We start from the raw sequence: 21,814 nt of genomic DNA, 5'->3' as shown, positions 1-21,814 counted from the left end.
CATTCTATTTTGGTGCATCACCTCTTTAGATTAGATTAGGTAGATTTGCTTTCATGCTCTCCTTCTCCCTTTTCCTCTCCAAGAGTACTTAGGTGCACCCTAATAGTAAGAGGAAGCTGACCTTCTCTGGAGACTCAACCTCACAGTTCAAGTCCCACATCTTGGAGGTTATTTCCATGTTTCATTAGGTTTTCCTCATGCATAGGCTTTGGACAAGGGTGCAAACCTAAGTGACAATAGTTTTTGGCACACCTGGTGAGACTAAAATCTCAGAAAATTTCAAGTCTACTGGTGTCAAGAAGAAAGATTTCAAGATCAATACTGAGGAGATAGTTTTGGCCTCAGTATTTAGGCCTTCAAAGGGTTCATTCTTCCAAGGACTTGGCAACTCTGAGCTTCAAATACATATCTGGTTCCAGACCAAAGTTGTAGTGATTCATGCCCAGAGTTGAAACAAGGGCATCTTCTAGAGGTAAGTTTCAATATCAAGAGCTTTCATTTTCAAACCCTAGAAGAAGGAAGACTAGAATATCTTTATCACCAGTTAGGAGTGCAATAGTAACAAATACACCTACAAGATCTATCTCTACTCCTCCTATTGTTAGATCTCAGCCTAGACTGCCATCAATACATATCAATAGATCACTTGTCTATGTGGCATTTCCTAGAGCTCATACTTTTGCCACCTTTAATGGTGGGAGCCCTCTCTTATTAGCCCAAAGACATGACATACTAGTAGCTGCCCTCAAAAGTATACCATAGTTTATTGGTGAAACTTCTATCTCTCCCTCAGAACACATTCAAGAGGTTGCAAATGTCTGTAATATCCATGGTATTACAGAGGATGATGTTGCGGTTAGGCTCCTAGCCTCATCCTTGAAAGGAAACCATTACAATGGTATAGAGGTTTAGCTCATGGTTCTATAATAGATTGGGATGGATTAGGAGCAGGATTGTGCAAACATTTTGAGGATAAAAGTGACTATTTGTCACTTTTAGAGCAGTTGACCACTATAAAAAGAGTCCCCCATGAATGTATGACTAATTTTAATTATAGATTTCAAAAGACATGGGATAGAATACCTACTTCAGTGAAGCCTACCCCTGGTAATGCCTTCTTGCATTACCTTAGAGCTTTTAACAGTGATATTACCACTACAATCCAAACTATGGGAGGGGATACTTTGCCTAATGCTTATGACATAGCAATAAAATCAAAGAACATCCTAATACAAGGAGGTAAGCTAGCTCCAAGGCCTCCTATGCCTTTCTTCCCTGATGTTCCAAATCATCAACCAACAATGGCTCCTCTTCCCACAACTTCTACATCACAATCCCTTACTCCAGTCCCTCAAGCTTCCACATCTTCAAATGGGATAGATGAAATGAAAGAGATGATGCAAACTCTAATGCAGAACATGGATAAAAGAGAAAAGAACCTAGAGAAAATATTGCAAGATTATGGGAAGAAGCTGGAGGATAACTCATCTATGATGCAGAAAGTAAGCAACAAGGTGGTAACTTTAGAAAGACAACAAGCTCAAGGTAGTAAGCCTCACCAATTGCAATATCAAACTCCAAGCAGTGGTAGGCCTCCAAATCCTAATCATTGGAACAATTTTTTGATTAAAGTAGGCATGGTGGCCATGCTTCAACCTCAAATGTAAACCAAAGTAGGGCCATAGTCCCTCAAAACAATATGGCTCAAGATCAAGATTTTTTTCCCTCATGTAACTATTCCTATGCCTATTGTATGTGTCAAAAGGTTGAATCTTATCTGGCTTTGACAATCTAAGAACCTACAGCAAAACAATCATACAAGGAGGACCAATTTAAAGATGCCTCAGATATGCAAAGACAGGGTGATTGCTCTTTTATGAATCATCAGATGGAGGAGCATTGTAATGTAAACCAGGATTCCATTGCTCATAACACTAGAAGCAAAAGAAGAGTTATGGAAGATGTGTCCCTCCTCCTCCAAAGTAGGCCTCAACTTCAAATGAAATATCTCATGAGCAAGAAGCAAATAATCAATCAAGTGCCTTTTAGCAGTAAAGGAAAAATCATGGCAGAAAAGATACAAGTGATCCTTAAGTTATTCCATCTCAACCTCATACAATTGTAGCTCCCAAGGGTTCTACCAAAATACCTACTATGTCATTCAGTGTGGTAGAACAAATGAAGAAAACAAATGTGAATATCTCCATGTGGGATGTTGTCGCTACTATACCCATGCAAAAGAGGTTGCTGCAGCAAGAATTGGAAAGAATTGAACCAAAGGATCAGACACTCAGCATGGAAAGTGCCATAAGCCTAGTACAACCATCAAGGGAGGTAGAAACAAGTAAAAAGGTTAGACCTCCTCCATTCTATGTTTCTCTAGTTATAGGGGGCAAACTAGTCCATAATTGCATGATTGATTCAGGGGCTAGCAGCTCAGTGATGCCTAGGTGTGTTGCTGATGCTTTGGGAATGAAATATGAGCCCATTGTTAGGGATGTATTATAGTTGGATGGTAGTACTATCAAGACTGCAGGGATCCAAAGGAATGTGGAGATGGCCTTACATGCATGCCTTGGTTATACTGTAACCCAAGATATCTCTGTTGCTGAGGTCAAGCCATATTTCACCATCTGTCTATCAAGAGACTTCACTGCCCAAATAGGTGGTTTCATATCTTCTGATTGGTCATATATGTCTTTTAAAATGAGATATGGAGCCAATGCTTCAATTAGAGCAGAGCCTCAAGCCCTCCATCATACTAAACCCTACACCCCTAATCTCATCAACATGAATTGCCCTATCCTAGAGATGGATGAGAATGACATAGTGAGTGAGCCCATCACTTCCCTAGTAGAGATACCTTTTTTTTTTTTTTGGATGAGTGGGCTAACACAAATGAATTTGATATTATGCTAAAAACCCTTGAGACAGGTCTTAGTACATATTGTATATTGGATAAAGATGCTCTAGTTCCCAATCTTGTGGGGTACTAAAGAAGATATGAGTAGGATATGGAGTATGTACTTTGATGGCTCAAGGAATAAGATTGGGTCAGGGGCTAGTGTGATGTTGATTTCTCCTACACAAGTAAGGTACTACTTCTCCTTTAGGCTCCAATTCAGTTGCACTAATAATGTGGCCAAGTATGAATCCTTGATTCAAGGTCTCCTACTTGCTCAAAAAAGAGGAATTCAAGCCTTAAGGGTGTATGGAGACAGTGAGTTGGTGGTTAATCAAGTGAGAAATTAGAATACCACCAAGAATGGTTTGCTCAAGTCTTATAAACATAGAGTATGGGATTTTCTTGAAGGTTTCAATGCATTTAATATTCAAAGCATCCCTAGAAAAGAAAATAGACATGCTGATAGACTTGCAACAGTAGGTGCATCTTATGATGTGTCAGGGAATCTTGAGGAGGAGAAGAAGCAACAAATTAGAGTGGTAGTAAGGCCTACCATCCCTAATAACAACATCCATTGGCAAGTGTTTGAATCTGATGAGCAAATTGTGAGCTTCTTGTAGAATGAGGCAGAATTTTCAGAGATAAATTAGTCAAGACTACAGGATCAGTATGGTGATCAGATCATTCATCTCAGTTCTAACAAGTTGCCTAAGGGTCTCATTACCTTAGAGAGTGTTTTTAATCCTGATGATCAAGCAAGAGGTAGGGCCATGAACCTAGCTGTTGATGAAGATGACTACACTCTAGTCATGATTGCCGATGGAAAATCTTTGAACATAGGGAAGGTATGTTCTGAAATTGAAGAAGAAAATTTTATTCATCTATGTCAAGAATTTAATGATGTATTTGCTTGGACATATGATGATTTAAAGGGTTCTGACCCAAGGTTGTTTCAGCATACCATAGATTTAATTAATGGTGTAAAACCAGTAAGACAAAAACAGAGACCAATGAATCCTAAAATTGAACCCTTAATGAGAAAGGAGCTATCCAAGTTGATTGAGGCCAATATAATTTTTCCCATTAAGCACTCCTCGTGGGTAGCAAACCTTGTCCCTGTTAGGAAGAAGAACAGAGAAATTAGATTGCGTGTGGACTTTAGGGACCTTAACCAAGCTTCCCTTAAAGATCATCATCCTCTCCCTTCTATGGAGTAGATTTTGTCCAAGGTCAGTGGTTCAAAGAGATTTTCATTTCTTGATGGATTTTCTGGCTACAATCAAGAGGTAGTTAAAGAGCCTGATAGGTACAAGACTACATTTACCACTTAATGGGGTACCTATGCTTATTGTAAGATGCCATTTGGGCTAACCAATGCAGGTGCTACATTTCAGAAGGCAATGGAGATGGCCTTCAAAAGATTGATTGACAAGTTTGTCTTAGTTTACCTTGATGATATCACTGTGTATTCAAAGGATGTAGAAGATCATTTTGATCATCTAAGACAGGTATTCCTAAGATGTAGAGAGTTTGGGGTTTCCCTTAACCCAAGCAAGTGTGTCTTTGCTACTAACCAAGGATAATTATTGGAACATATTGTATCTGAGGATGGCTTAACTATTGATCTAGAGAGAACAAAAGGAATACTTTCCCTCCCTCTCCCTAAACACAAGAAAGGGCTGCAAAGTTTCCTAGGCAGGATAAATTTTGTGAGAAGATTTATTCCAAATCTTGCTACCATGGTGAAACCTCTTACAACTATGCTCAAGAAAGGTATGGTCTTTGCATGGACCAAGGAAGGGAAGGAAAGTTTTGAAGAGATCAAGATAGCCATAGCCTCAGCCCCTACTCTCATGAATCCAAATTTTGAGAAAGATTTCATCCTTTATACCTTGGGTGGTGAGTCAAGCATTTCTACTGTCCTGACTCAAAGAAATGATAAAGATGAACAGCAACCCATAGCCTTCTTTAGTGAAGGGCTTAAAGAATATGAAGATAAATACAACTATGTAGAGAAGCAGGCCCTTGTATTCATTAGAGCTTTAAAGAAATTTAGACACCTCCTATCTCATAATAAGATTCATTCGTTAGTGCCCCATGCCAGTGTGAAGGATTTTCTTTTGAGAAAAGATATTAGTGAGAAAAGAGCTGGCTGGATTACTAAAGTGATGGAATATGATATTGACATTCAGATTACCAAGCTAGTAAGAGGGAGGGGATTGTATAAATAGATGCTATTATCTCAGGAACCTAATGAGGAAGCTGCTATGATACTGATAGAGTGACAAGAGGTAAGAAATAGTGACCCAAGGAGTTGGATGGATGATATGATGAATTTCTTATTAGGCAATGGATACCCTCAAGGATTAGATAGAACTAAAAGGAGACAGTACAGATTACAGTCAATTCCTTATGTTATAGTTGACGATGTCCTCTTTAGAAAAGATTTTAATGGAGCCCTACTAAGATGCCTTGATACAGACCAGGCTGAAAGAATGATCAAAGAACTTCATGATGGTCCTGATGGTGGCTACTTCTCAGCAAGGACAACTGCAATGAAGATCATGAGAGCTGGTTATTATTGGCCATCTCTATTTCATGACTATCATAAGTATGTGAGGAAGTGTGAAAAATGTGCCTTCTTCTCTGGCAAACAAAGACTTGCAGCTCTTCCCCTTCATCCTAATCAGGTGGACCAACCTTTTACTCAATGGGGATTGGATTTTATAGGCCCTATCAATCCTTCTTCTAGTTCTGGTCACAAATGGATTTTAGCTGCTACATATTACTTCACTAGATGGACAGAGGTAGTTGCATTGAAGGATGCCACTAAATCTCCAGTTGTTGAGTTCCTTGATGGAATTGTGACCAAATGTGGTGCCCCTTCAACCATTATTTCAGATAATGCAAAGTCTTTTGTTGGAGCTCAGATTTGTGCATGGGTAGTGGACCACAATATCTATTTGAGCACATCCTCAAATTATTACCCCTAGGGTAATGGTTTGACTGAGTCCTCCAACAAGAACCTAATCAGGATCATGAAAAGGACAATAGAAGATAACCAGAGCTTTTGGCATAAAAAATTGAAGACTGCATTGTGGGCTGACAGAATAATGCCTAAAAGATCAATAGGGAATTCACCATTTGTGTTAGTCTATGGCAGAGAAGCAAGGCTTCCAATTTCATTGGAATTCCCATCCCTAGAGCTAGCTCATCAGTTGGAGTTGATTGAAGATGATGCCATGATAGTAAGAATGGCAGAGCTAGTGGAGCTAGAAGAGAAGAGAAGTAAAGCCATGCAGACCCTAGGGACACACCAGCAGCAGGTGTTAAAGAGTTTTGACAAGAAGGCTAAGGTCAGAATCTTCAGGGAGGGAGATTTGGTTTTGAAATGGGATGCAGATAGGGCAAAACTAGGAAGACACTCAAAGTTTGATGCATTGTGGAGTTGTCCCTATCTGATTGTCAATTGCAAGCATGCCAATGCTTTCCAGTTAAGCAGGCCTAGTGGTGAAATTTTGCCCATCCCAGTCAATGGGATCTATCTCAGGCCATGTTTCTGAGGGTTTGAGATTCCATGTACATAGTTAGTTTTTTTTTTGTTTCTAGTTTGTTCCCTGCTTTTCCAAGAAGTGCATGAGCACAACTATCCATCTTTGAGGTAGCCAGTTTTCTTGAAGTTTTGTGGTTGCAGAAAGGAGGTTTTGGTCTTTGGTTCCAGTTGAAGACACAAGGGTTTCAGGGTTTTCCTCTTAGATGTAGGGTTAGGGTTTCATAGTGCTCAGGATCTACATCTTTTGACTCTGTAACCCAATGGATGGATAAGGTCACTAGTCTTATGCATAGTAGGCTAGCATCCCCTGTGAGTCACTAGAAATGTTGCATATTGTGCCTCCCACCCAACGGTCACTTCCCAGTTTAATGTTATTTTAAATACCCCAAGAATATAAAAAAAATAAAATGCTAACCTTATGATATTTCTTTCTTGTGTATTTTAATGTTTTTGTGGGCCCGTAAGTCCCCATCATTGGATCAATCTAACTCTACAACTGGCGCTATCTCGCTATGGGAAGTTGCATGGAGGATACCATAGCAACATAGCACCTTTTGGCCATGTGTCAGGTGGGTCCTCCTTTTCCTTGTTATTTCTTCGGTGCTAGGTTTCGATAAACCCACGGTGGGCGCTATGGTGCTATCAAAAAATCTATGTTCCTCGTCGTTAGTGACATAGCGCCCAGACAAAAAATGATACTTCAGCGACATCAGAAGGAAGGTGGGTCCCAAGTATGCCCCATAAGATATCAGTGATGAGGATTTGTCAGACGGGTTGGCACGTGGCCAGTTTCTTATTGGATGGTCTACTAACAGGTCAGATCCATTTTCCTCACCCTTGGATCAATCTAAATCAATGGTGGGCACTATCTCACTATGGGAAGCTGTGAGGATGTTACCCATAGCGACATAGTGCCTTAGCAACATGTGGCAGGGTGGGGCCGAGTGTTATGAAAGCCGCAGGGATGGTACCAATTTGGGTTGAGTTGGATGCCAGGTGTACGGAGTTGGTTCGTGGGCCCAAAAGTTTTAAGGGCAAAGCGTAGTAATATAGTGAGTCTTCATGATTATCAGATCTAAGGAAATCGATGGTAGGTTCTATCTCGCTATGGAAAGCTATGAGGATATTACCCATAGTGACATAGCACTATTGTACCACATGGATTAGTGGGGCCAGGGCTCACCAAGATTAAGATGTCAAGTTATGCTAGGTGGTTGCCAAGTGTTTCATCGGCCTAGAATTTTGAGGAGATAGCGCAGTAATATGGCGAGTCTCCATGATCGTCAGATCAGTCTAAATCCACGGTGGGCGCTATCTCGCTATGAGAAATTGCTCAGAGGATACGCATAGCGACACAACACTTAGGTGACACATGTCCTAGTGGGTCCGGTGGAGGCAATAATGATACGACCAATAGTTAATGTGACCATTGTAGTTGGAGTTTGAGAAGATGGTGCGGTTAGTAATGGAAGGGGTGATCAACTCGAGAAGACCTAGTGAGGTGGCAGAAAAGAAAGAAATTATTGGTCCATGTAGCCCGTTTTGGATGCAGAGTTTAGTTGACTTGTTGACCTTGCTGATTCAAGTGCTCAGGAATGAAGAAAGTCGAGATTTTTATGCAATTTAATCTCTGTAATCAATCCCAACCAACCTGGAATGAATGCAAGACAAGGAAGACCACTCCACCGCTCCCCCAGTTGATCCACCTACCTGATCAGGACAGTTATGGCGCCACCTCTGTCTTCTCAATGCCCTGTTTTAGTTAAAAAAACATATTTCATAGTACCTAAAGCTATACTTAGATCAAATTTCTTTAGATCCCCATGATTGTTCTTGGCAGAGCCTTGATGGCGGTGGTTGCAGGATGGTTTTCGAGGGAAAATCTCAGTTATGCTTGGACTATAAAGGCAATTTTTGTGAATTTTGTAAAGGTCGACCTTTCTCTATTTTCTCTGTAGATTCTTAGTGTAAATTCCCCTATGCCTCTGAACTACATGATTTTATGCCTTATCTCTTTCAGCCATTGGTATGAAAGTGCAAGAATTATTTGCCTCTTACTAGTGTTTTGTAGAGATCTATGATTTGCATGACTGTACCTCCTTGGCCTATGAATGATAATATAAGTGAATCTCTCCTTCCTTGTGTCATTCATCTTGCTCTTCTTATCTGCATGTGATTATTAGATTAAAGCAAGTCTGAATGTGTATATCCTTAGTTTCATTCTGGTTCAAAAGTGCATATATGGGCAGAGATTGGTCTGAACACTCTATTTTGGTGCATCACCTCTTTAGATTAGATTAGGTAGATTTTCTTTCATGCTCTCCTTCCTCCTTTTCCTCTCCAAGAGTAGTTAGGTGCACCCTAATAGTAAGAGGAAGCCGACCTTCTCCAGAGACTCAACCTCACAATTCAAGTGCCACAGCTTGGAGGTTGTTTCCATGTTTCACTAGGTTGTCCTCATGCATAGGATTTGGACAAGGGTGCAAACCTAAGTGACAATAGTGAACATAGCATCACATCCCATATCAATACAGTTAGCAAAACTAGTAATGACTCTGGTACAAAATTTTGTTTCTGGAGAGAGAGTGGTGAAAAGTGCGACAAGAGAAATGGTTCTCGATCTTTGACTTGAAAACATTGAGAGGGTCTTCCATCTCTTGAGAGTAGATCAATTCATTAGGCTCTCCTATGAATCAATAGAAAGATGGTATAGGGAACATAAAAAGCAGGTGACAGATATTGTACAGTCATCTTATCTCATTGAGAGACCTCTTCAAGGAAGGATAACAAGCAAAGTGGATATGACTCGGGGATATATGAAGGAGGATATTGGTTACTCCATCATCCTTTTGAGAAAAGTCATGGGTTTATCTACAACAAGCCACCTCAATACCTTCATGATCAACTTTATTGAGACCATCAAACATCAAAGATACCATTGGACTGGGCCACCACACTAAGTGAAAACTTGTGTGAGCAATTGAGGACGGTGAAAGACAAGAAGAAGTTTTATATAATGTCTTACATAGTATACTTGCTTGCAGCAAGGGCAACAAATTATCCTAGATTGTATAGAAAAGGCAACATGTAGGATCCCAATGCCTGGCCTTACATAGTCTATCCTCAACTGGTGAAGAAGAAACTATCTGCTCAAAGCAAGGAATATAGAATCATGAATGATGTGTTCATTCTTGCGATCATTCGATTCATTGAAGGAGATTATGGAAAGAGGCTATCTGATGAAGTAAAAGCATAGATAACAACTCTCAGGGCCTATTTTATTTAGTTTAAGACATTTACATACTTGCGGGTATGTGGTGCCACTATCAACCCCAAGAAACTCCCCAGATATCCGAGTGACAAGTTGATGTTATTAGAGATTTCCTGACAAATTAAATCTGCATATGAAAGGTTGAAGAGACAAAGAAGACCTTGTTGGACATGGCCTCTTGTCATTGGACCATACCAGGTAAAACGGAAGCAAGACATTTTGACTTTCAAATGGGAATGGGAGAATTATCCCCTTGAGGAGTACAATTCCCCTAGGATATATTTTGATAATGTCGGGAAAGTAGAGAGTATGCCTAGAAAAGAGTTTCATCATGAAGATTCTATTGAAGATCATTGCATGAACACAACAAATGACTAAAATATCTGCATATAGGATTATTATAGGATGAATTTATATCTGGAAGAGAAGACCCTCAATCTAAATATTCTAGAGGAAATAAGGCAACAAGATTCTAAGCAGCTATTGGACCCCCTATTCAACTTAGACAAAATTAGAGAAAGATCCATTATGAATGCAGAAGTTGACAGGGAGGAGGGCGATGATATCAATCATCGGGCAAGACATGTGGTTAGAATGACAAAGGAATGGATTAAGCAACCTTTTTCACTTGATCCCATACTTGACACTGTAGTCTTCCATGCTTAAGCCCGCCCTAAGAAAGGTAGAGTAAGGAAAGTTATAGTTCCTACTTTTGCACTCCAATCTCCCATCAGGCCAGAGATAGTATACCAACTTGACCACCCAGTTGGATACTATCATCCTCCAGAGAGGACAAGAAAGAATAAAAGGAAACGAACTTCCCCACAAAGAATTCAAGCAGAACAACATGAAGTGCAAGCACCTTGCCATCAGCAATGAGAAGAGGCACAAGGATCAGAGGATATCAGAGCTTCTCAAGTCTAGGATAATCCTCCACTGCCTCCCTTTGTGCCTACCCAATCAGAAGAGGAAGAGAGTCAACAAGTTTCTATTCCTCCGGTGCAAGAAGAACAAGCTTCCCCTTCTACCTCTATAAAACAAAAGAAGATTAAAATCTGAATGAAGAAAAGGCAAAGGGTGACTAAGAGAATGGTGCCTTTTCCTTCTATTCCTGAAACCATCCTAGAAGAAGAAGAAGAGGAAGAAGAGGAGACAGATGAAGAGGAAGAAGTGCCCATACAAAGAAGAACCTGAATAGCTAGAGCCATGGAGGAAGAAAGGAGAAGGAGTACCTCAAGCATATCACCATCCACTCAGGCAATACCCTTACAAGTCTCTTCTTCGGAAGATGAAGTGCAACAGTGGGTAGATGAGCAAAGTGAAGAAGGGGACGATGTATTTAAAATGTCCAATTTTGACTTCATGCCTGTGGGAATGACGTTAATTGATGGCAAGATTAGGTGTACTCCTACTAGTCAATCTTAACAGGAAGACTAGACACAGATACCACCAGGCACACAAGGTCTCGATCCTACTCACCCATCGTCACCACAAGCTACGGTGGTAGATAAAGATTTGGTTACTCCCCCACTTCCAAGATTAGAGGAACAAGTTCAGAAGGAACCATCGCAAGAGGAGCAACCAGATTAAAGGGCAACTGATGAAGCATCAAAGGAGGGATAAATAGCCAAATATTCTCAATCACCTCCCCAAGATATTGAGGTGCAAGCTGTCAGATCCACTGAGACTAAGCAAACAAAAGGAGAGCCCTCATAGACATAAACAACTCTGAGGAGGAGTGATAAGGGGAAGAAAGTTGTAGAACATACTCCCTTGTCTTTAATAAGAAGACCTCCTATTGAACACACTCCAAGGTGGCTACAAAAGGAAGTGATAAGAAGCTCCAGATCTAGATTCCAAGCCTTGGAGGAAGACATTGATGAGATTGCAAAATTTTTGAATAAACCTAAATCCTCGGCACATGAGGCAATACCATTGGCATTTGTTACAAGTACACGGAATAGCCCGGAGTTGTTTGCACAAGTAGTTGTTCCTCCTGGAGATACAGATGTAGAAAGCCTTGGTCCCAAGGATTATCAATTGGAAAATATCATGTTGGGAAAACCCACATAAGATGCATCTCAATTAATGGTGACCATGGGAATTAAGGAAATCATGAAGAACATGGGGGAGGATGAGATGGAAATCCAAGCACTTCGAAGGCAAGTTGAGATCCTAAAGGGATATTTGGCTAAAGTTGATGGTCCTCTTGATCTTGAGCGCCTTGAGAAGACCTTGAATACTATTCTTAGAGAAGGGGGAGAAATCCATATGGATCCATTTTTGAGAGCCTTTCAGTAATGGCGGGAGAGTTTTGAGGAAAAAGCAGTCATGATTATCACAAAAAACCTAAAGATGCTGCATGCTACATAAGAAAATGTGAATAAAATGGTGGTGATTTTGAAGCAAGAACTTCAACATTATTGATGAAGTACTGGCCTGGAGCAAAGATTTATGGACTCTACAAGCCATAAAGGGACAAAGGTACCGAGTTTTGATTGATGTATATATGGGAGATGAATTAGATATGATTGATGAATGGATAGAAAAGATAGTAGATAGTAACAAGGTAATGGAAACATTACATGATGAAATTCATTGGCTCAACGATCAAGCCTGAGAGCAAATTTTTGAAGCAGAGAGACACTATAGTGATGCCTGTTTGGATATTTTTGAAGATGAGGAATGTGAGAGATTGCTACCTATAGATATAGTAGTGGAGAATTTTAAGAAGATTTTTGTGGAAGTTGATGATGAGGAGGACATCCGATAGGCCTTCAAAACCGAGGAAGCATTTTTATAGTTGGATACCAAACTTGGGGATTTTGCTGATGCCTGAATTGAGGTAGACAATTACAGATGAAAGGTCAAGGACAAATATGAGGCTTTGGATTTTTTGGATGTGGCCAAAATCACTAAGATTATAGAGAAATTCAAGGGCAAACATCCAAACATACCTTTGGGATGAAGAAGAAAAAAACCCAGATGCCAAAATTTTAGTTTTGACACTTAGTGAAATTTTGAGATTTTGACCCAGTCAAGGTCCGCAGCTTTGTAGCTATGCAGGTCCACAGATCCATAGGTACATAGGTCCATAGCTTCATAGCTCCACAAATTCTAGAAGTGCGCTAACAATTAACTTTTAGTTCCAAAAATAAAGCTTTCCATGCATCAGAAATGCATTTTGATGGTAGTTTAGCTCTGACTAACACCCTGTGAAGGATCAACTTCTAATTTTGGCATTTCCAGACACTTCCACTTCGACTCGGAGCTTTCGCATGCTTTTATCTCATAATTTCTTTGTTTTTTTGACATGTAAAGGCTCATGCATTCGATTAATGAATATAAAATGGATGAAGTTCTACTAAGCACCAGTTAGATAGGTAGTTTGTATATAATTATTTTATTTTATTAGTTTAAAAGCATCTTATTGCATGAAGATATCTCTCACTCTCAACACAAATTAAGGAGATGATTTCTTATAAATACCCTATTGTAATATATAAAGAGGGCTGCTGTTATTATGCAATAAAGTTATGCTTTTGGTGCTCGCATTTGGAGTGTAGTTATTCTTGCCTGAATGTGTCATTGTTTTGTGAATTTTATTGATGAGATTGTGATTGAACCAAAGGTTTACTGTGTTGTTTCTGGTTGTGCAATATTTTAGTTCTAGTGTTTTCTACAGATTTATGAATTTCGTTGACGTATCGAACTCGAGAAGGAATCACCAAATTGTGCCTGCATAACTCTCTGTCTCACATGAGTGCACTTTTCGTGGCCTTGCGATTTGATGCAGAGTGAAAAATCATTCGGTTATTGAAATTTCCCATCGATGATTGCATCAGTGGAATCTAGGAAGCACTGCTCCTATTTTCATTGGTTACCTATTGGTTTCTTCAAAAGCTTAACTCATAGCATGTTGTTTTCTATAGTTTATGTCCGTTAAGATTTCAATTTCAAGTTATTTGCGTTCAAATTTAAGTTATTTGCTTTCGGTTCTCGTTATTTTCTTTATTAACCCCCTTGTTAGAATAGGATTTCATACTAGTTGCATGGTTAGACTGCATTCATAAAAAAAAAAAAAATACAAAAACATAGTTCTTTTTAGTGTTATTTTTGAAACAACATGCAAATTCTTCATTTATCCAAAGTCAGAACGAACCAACAAAGGTCTCCTCATGAACAATCACAATTGTCTTCAACTGAGCAAATTTCAGTTCATCGTAAGACAACCTAGAACCTTGGAGTTGATTCACAAGATCAACTTTTCAAGAGAGGAATTCCCAAGAATTCTTTTCGTTTAGCATTGTGTAAAACGAGAGCTCAACAATAGCTTAAAGAATGCACAAATGCAAAACAATATTATGGTGAACTAATATGTTCTGATCTTAATGTAGTTGAGTTAGCATCATATGGTTTATGTGCATTGATCAATATATCTAAGGCAGTCAAGGAGACTTGAGAGAAGGATTTTTCCAATCTTACGTAGAACTTTCGAGAGTGCATGAGACTCATGAATATGCAACAAGCATGAAGAAAAAAGGTAACAAGGTTTTGACATGTATATAGATTTTGACTCACCTTTGCCATTTATGTCAAAGCGGGAGAGTATTGGGTAAGAAAACTATTAAGATAAGTGGAGTATAGTATGAATATAAGATGATATACATTTTAAAGATTTATCTACAGTTTTGAAATTTTCACAAGGCCACAGTTTTGTAACTTAGCCAATTTTCCCATATGTTGCCATTAATGTTGAAGAGGGATCTTGTTAGAGATCTAGCTAAGAGGATGTATGAGGGTGACATAGTGTTGTCATTTATGGCAACATATGCCTGCTATGAAGAAGGAAAAATATACTATGAAATTTTAGATACTTGGACTTAGAAAATTGCCTCAGTGTTATTCAACAAAATAGTGAACAACTAATGTATTTGTTTTTGCATGGTTTACTAGAAGCACTTGAGGCTATGAAAATTTGAGGGAAGGTAGTAAAATATGTATAGAGTGTGTGGTTAAAAGTTTTAAATACTTGGAGATGTATTGAAAAAGTTATGTATATTTTTCTAGGTACAGGTTATGATGGGTAGAATAGAGTCGGTGATAGAGTAAAGGCATTTTGGTTTCCCAAAAAAAATGACTTAACAAGGTTGGGACAACATCCTAGATATTAACCCTCACTTAGAAAAAAGTAATTTTAAGTTTTGGGAAATGTGCAAGCTATTGAAGGTTGATTAGTTAAGCAGTTTGGTGTAAAGGAAGATAGTTTTTATTTGTAATAAGTGTGGCATTGTATTGTAATGATACAATGTTCAAATGTGCACTTTGTATGATCTAGTATTAATGGAAAATTTATGATACTACAATACAATATAGATGTATGATAAATTTTGAAGATAGAACTACAAGGACAAATCAAATATTGGAGATATTAGCACTGTGTGAAAGATTTTTGTATCTACACCTTTTGTATATAGATTGTACTATTATATATGCATGCTAGGAAAATGGGATCATTTTTCTTTGCATTGCAATACCAACTCCTAACAAGGTTAAAATGAACTCCTAATAGGGTTAAGGTTGCTAACAAGGCGTAGTCCTCAAACAAGGACACATACACTATATGGATGTAATAGACACCTAACAGTGTCAATATCTTTCACAACATAGTTTTTATTAGTGGATCAATTTGTGTGTACCGTCCCCACTAGGGTTTTCCCCTGGCTAGGGTGTTCTCTAGTTAACAAATAATGGTGTTATGAGTTGCATTGTCTTATGGTTATGTTTACTTTTTAGTTTGATAACATATGTATGTCTAAAGATTTTTAATGGTATACATAGTTGGGAAAAAGTTTGTGGAACACTAATTCACCCCCTTCTGAGTATTCTTTATTTCTAACATCATCATCCAAGGGTTTAATTTCATGATTTCCTATTGGGTTTTTGTAGAGTCCAAGCTATTGCACAAACATTTGTGATCATCTCCAAAGTGACATAACATCATTGAGGCATATGGTAATTTATGTTTCAAATATAGATTACATTTCAAGGTTAGTTTCTAAATGAGGGCTTGACCAAGGAAAGCCCCTCCCTCTAATAATATCCCCTTATTTCTTGTGTGCGGATGCAAATTTGAGGAGTTCTGATTCATAGTTGTATATGTTAAGATATAGTAGTTGTCACAGTCCCAAGAGGTCCAAATTTGGCCTTCTTAGGTATATGTCACCCCAATTCAAACTATTCCTTTGGCTCTAAGATTTTCACAACCAAAAGATTAAACTTTAGTTTTCTAAATGCCTATCTACTTCTAATTTTAGTACAGTCTAACAAGGTTTTTATATATTTAAAGTTGTTTTCTCTATTAACCCTCAAGGTGTGTACATTACTTCTCTCTAGCATTTATTAAGATACTCTCTCTCTCTCTCTCTCTCTCTCTCTCTCTCTCTCTCTCTCTCTCTCTCTCTCTCTCTCTCTCTCTCTCTCTCTCATATCATTTATGACTTCTTTAATTGGGAAGATGAAGGGCCATCCAAAACCCTATAGTGCGAAGATCATAAATTGGCATCCTATCCAGTGTTGATCAAATTTCCTTTGTTCAAAGGTTTTGGATCTTCCTACATGTAACCTATAGTTTGGTGAGTGATCTATTGTAGCATTTCTCACCATTTTATGTGATATATTTTGGTGAACTTGGCCTTTTATATCTCCATTTTGCTTCTGGTGTTAGATTTCCCTTTCTATCTATATCTACTTTGTTCCATTGTATGCATCTAATTAGATCTTCTTTTTATCACATTTATATATCTAGATTTATTTTTATATATTCCATTTAAATCTTTTCTACACTAGCTCTTCTTTGTATTATTGTAATTTTAGTTGCTTAGATACAATTTAGCTACTTACAATTTATTATAATAATAAAATAATAAAATAGTTTAATGCCTTAAATAGTTACCATTCATTTCTAGAAAATATAAAACTGAAATTTTATTCTATACATGATTTTATTTTATATCGGTCTTGTAATGCATCTATTTTTCAAGGTAATAGTGGTTTAGCTTCCTTTTTATCACTTTATCATCATCCTAAGTATTCAACTATCTGTGGGGTCATGCAATTGTAAGAAAATGTTCTTAACCCTTCTTTGAACAATCTCTCTCTTTTAATAGACATGTTGAAGATTGATGTTAATCCTTCTCTTGATATGTGCCTACCTTGGAAAATTACATTTGTGGTAAATGTTTAAGGGGAAAATGGAAGCACTCAATAAGATGTGTATATCAAATGATTTTTTTCACCCTAACACTCAAATATAAGGAAAAGAGTGGTTTTCAAGTATAACCCTCAAAATAACCCAAGTTAGATTATCAAGACCCAAGTAGGATTAATAGATCCTAATACAAACCTCAAATCATACTAAGGAATTACTCAAGAAAGTCTCCTTCATGAAATGTTAATTCCACTTAGATTTTTTATGTGAAAATTGATCAAGTTGAATTGATTGCTAAATTAATTAACTTGCTTAGGGTTAATTGATTTAATTGATCAAAATAAAAGTTCAATCCTAATATGAAAGAATTTGGATATGAAACATAAATGGATAAGAACTAATACAAATTACCTTGAATATGTGAAGAGGAAGATAATTTGAAGGCTTGAAAATAGTCTAGTATTGTAAACATGATTGTGAGATTGCTAGCAGGACTAGAATAGGAAGTTGAAGAAGAAGTAGTAGTAATGTGAAAAAGGATATATAACATTGCCAAACAACATGAATAGGAAACATTAGACACATCTCAAGTAGATGATACTTTTTTAATGAATGAGTTAATAGGAGACATGTTAGGTAGCGATCCTAATGTTACTACACACATTGATTTAACACAAGATTCAAATGAAGATGTTATATTTGAATATATTATTGATGATCACAACTCTCTCATATTTAGATGTTTAAATGAGGATACAACACTTCACTCACCACTTGAGGTAAGCCATGTTGAAATTCAAAATTATATTGTTGATGTTGAAGTGCACAAAATAGATGAAATAGAGGACAAAGAAAAAATGAATAGATAGTAGCGACTACTGAACAAACTAAAGATACAACTAAATAGGTCAAGGATATTGACTAGGGTGAGGCAATTCAATAACAAAAATCTTAGAAACAATAGGATAAATTAGAGGATAAAGAAGCAAACTAGGACACACAAATAGGCAACACTAAAAAGAGGGAGTAAAATGTTAATGATGTCACCAATCCACAATAGGTACCCCCTATCATTGAAATAATAGTAAATGATAAAGTTGACAACACAATTGATACTGAGAAACCATATTAAAGTAAGAAGGTTGAAAGTGAAGAGCCACCTAAAAATGGAGTAGTTGCATCGAAAGGTGAAGCAAAGACATAATGGGAAAACATCACTAGTGTTTCATTAGCTATCACAAAAGATGTGAGTGAGAAGAAGAGGAAGAGAAATGAAGAAGACAAATAGGAGGACACTACAACATTTGGGGTCAAATTACAATGATAATTTGTGGAGGTGGTGTAATTTTTGGTATTTTTCATGTTTTTTATTCGCAATTGTCCCTAATGCTGTCATAATACCGCCTGCATCATAATTATGACACCTATGTGAGTATAAACAAATTTTTTTATAAAACATGACATTAATCATCCCCCCTTTGTTTTTATTGTGGAGAGCTACACATGAAAGAGGGTGGAGAGCTCTGAACATTGTCGTGCCCTTGTCATTAGTTCATTTCATTGTTGTGATCTCTCATTTCATTATTGTGCCCTTACTCTGTGATTTTGTTTCTATATATCTCTGCATTTCATTTTTGTGCCCTTGCTCTGTAATTTGGTTATCATGCCCTTGCTGTGCAATTTGGTTATCATGCCCTTGCTCTGTAATTTTGTTGCCACGTCGTGCCCTTGTGATCTTCACCCTTGCTCTGCAATTTTGTTGTCATGCTCTAGCTCTATGATTTTCTTCAAGGAAGCTATGTAAATGTTGGTTTATTTTCCTTATAAATAGGCATCTCTTTGTATTTCCTTTTAAACATGTATATTTAGAGATCATTTTTAAGGTGCTTATTACATTTTAGCACAATAGAAAAATTCATCCAATTGCATACATATTCTAGAACTCAAATAATAAAACAATAAAACTCACTCAACGCATGCTAAGTGACTTACCTCAAGATCCTCCACAAGAATAATGCATACTAGGAAAAATGGGCAGAGTTTGCAAGAAATTTTACAAAAACATATCATAGCAAATATTTTTAGAAAGAAACTAGCCATAACCTAGTTAAATGGGTCTAGTTGTTGATTAGCTAGGTTGATTACAAATTCTTGTAGAATTAGCATTAGATTAGGTCAACACCCTCACTTGTGAACCTCTCACCGCAAGAACTTTCTATATTGTTTCAACACCATGTTCTTGCTTATGAGCTAACAGTTCTTCAATTAATTTTGTTGAACAATTGTAAACTCTTAGAAAATGCATAGTTGTTTTCATGTATATATGTATGTATGTATGTATGTATACATAGAGATCTTGTGGATTATAAACAAAAAAGAAAAGAAAACACAACATTACTCATTCCCCATTTGTTTTGATTGATTGTGGAGAGTTGCACACAAAAGAGGGTGGAGAGCTCTGAACGAGGGTGGAGAGCTTTGAATGTTGGTGGAGATCAGTAGAGATATAAGATTTTGTTGTCATTCTCTTGTGATCATTGCATTTTGTTGTCATTTTGTGCCCTTGTAATCTCTGTGCCTTTGCTTTGCAATTTTCTTCAAGGGGAGAAGAGGTACCTATGTAAATGCTAATTTTTTTCCCTTCTAAACATGTATCACTTGTTCATATATAATAACTTTGGTCAGATTCAAGGATAATTGATTATGATGATTATATACATATGTGCATGTATGTATGTATATCAGCTCACTATGTGAATTGCTTTAGATGCATACATACATACTTGCATAGTACTTGTGCCAAATTAAATTAATTATTCATGTCTTGAATTCACACAAGAAATTATCCTTGCATTCAATCAAAATCATTCATACCAAACTAATTATGAAGAAATCTGTACTTACAGATAATATTATCTCTTGGTGATGGAGTATAGATCTCATGCATAATATCATCTAGATAATGATCAGATGCATTCTCATTAAGTGATAATAGGATCAAGCAGATGATCCATTTATGTTACTCCATACTTGTTTTATTTAACATTTTTTTAAACATAATTAGTAAATACTAGAATTATACAACTACAACTAATACTCTTGTTTATTTTATTTAATCATATACATTTAAGACTATTATTTTTCTTAATATTAGACTGTATATATTTTTAATCACTAAAAAACAAATATAGATCTCTGATAGTTATCTTTTTTAATTTCAAGATCTTCATTTTTAACATGAAGAGTTTCTACTACTGGACAGTGGAATAGCCACAATGTGGAGCCACATAGCTCATAGCTAATAATTTATCACTTGTCATTTGAGGTAATTTTCTATTCTGAGATAGAGAGATCTATCATAAGGATGTACATGTCAATTTTGATCATCATACTTTTAAAGTTTATTCCCTTATCAAATGAATGAAACTACTTGCAAAGAACACCCTGATTTTCTATAACTTGCCATATCAACCATTCGTACAACCATCTTCCTCCTACCCCACCATAGCACACAACCCTTGTTTGAGGTTTATATCTTAGTCCCCCTTGGGTTTTGAACCTCATTGAACCTATTTCAAAATGGTTCCATTGGTTCAAGGAGGTTCATATGTTCAATAAGCTCAGTGTCCTAGGTAGTTTAGTGGTTTTAATGTTCAGAAGGCTCTTGGCTTGGATCAATGTACTGAGATTCAAAGACTCTATAATTTAGATTGATTGGTTCATATCAATTTTTGTAGATGCTTTCAGATGTCTCCAAGAACATTTAGGTGTATTTTGGTTCATAATAGTCCATGGGCAACAAATCAAAATCAAAGTTCACATTTCAAAAGCCAAAGGTTTTGAACATGAAACTAGTGATTCAAAGTTTTGGTTCATCAATTTGAATATACAGTTCAATGATTCGAGTTTTACAATTCCAAGTAGCCCATACCATTTCAGAAGACCAAGTCCATTGATTTGTATCTAGCAATTTGATGAAATAGAAATTTAATATGGAGGAGGATATATTGGCATCACAAACAAATCATCCCATATCCATAAACAACATCTAATCTTTTGTAAGTCTCTCTCCTCTAAAGACCCAATACATGGAGCCATTATCATCATGAGTAGACTCACTCTCCTTAAACAAATTCAATCGAACTATTCATACCAAACAAAGTATGTAGAAATCTATACTTATAGATTATATTATCTCTTGGTGATTGAGTAAAGATCAAATACAGTTTTCCAAGGTGATAAAATTGCATATGTAGATGTATGTATGTATGTATGTATGTATATATGTATGTATGTATGTGTATATGTATGTATGTATATATGTATATTTGTATCTCTGCATATTGTTGTTGTGCCCTTGTGATCTTTGTATATGTATATATGTGTATATACACACACACACATATGTGTGTCTATGTATGTATGTATATATATACACAAAGAGATCTTTGTATATATACATACATACATACATAGAAACACACACATATGTGTGTATATGTATATATATAGATACACATACATAAAGAGAAGCTTCTCTATATATACATACATATGTACATAGACACACACACACATGTGTGTGTATGCATGTATATATACACATACATATACATAAAAAGAAGTTTTTCTAATCACTTGTTTGGGGGAATATAAAGATATACATGTTTAGAAGGAAAAGAAAAGAATATTTACATAGGTACCTCTTCTCCCCTTGAAGAAAATCACAGAGCACTACTACATTTGGGCCCAAAAACACCACAAATTACACTGTCATCACAAATTGCCATCACAATTTGAACCTAAATGTTGTAGTGAAAATGGCACAGAAATCACAAGGGCATGACACAACAACAAAATTGAAGAGCAAGGGCA

This window comes from Cupressus sempervirens, chromosome 6 (assembly GCF_028749045.1).
Source record: "Cupressus sempervirens isolate cs-2001-9-10 chromosome 6, ASM2874904v1, whole genome shotgun sequence".
NCBI lineage: Eukaryota > Viridiplantae > Streptophyta > Pinopsida > Cupressales > Cupressaceae > Cupressus > Cupressus sempervirens.
This window is presented reverse-complemented; position numbering follows the sequence as displayed.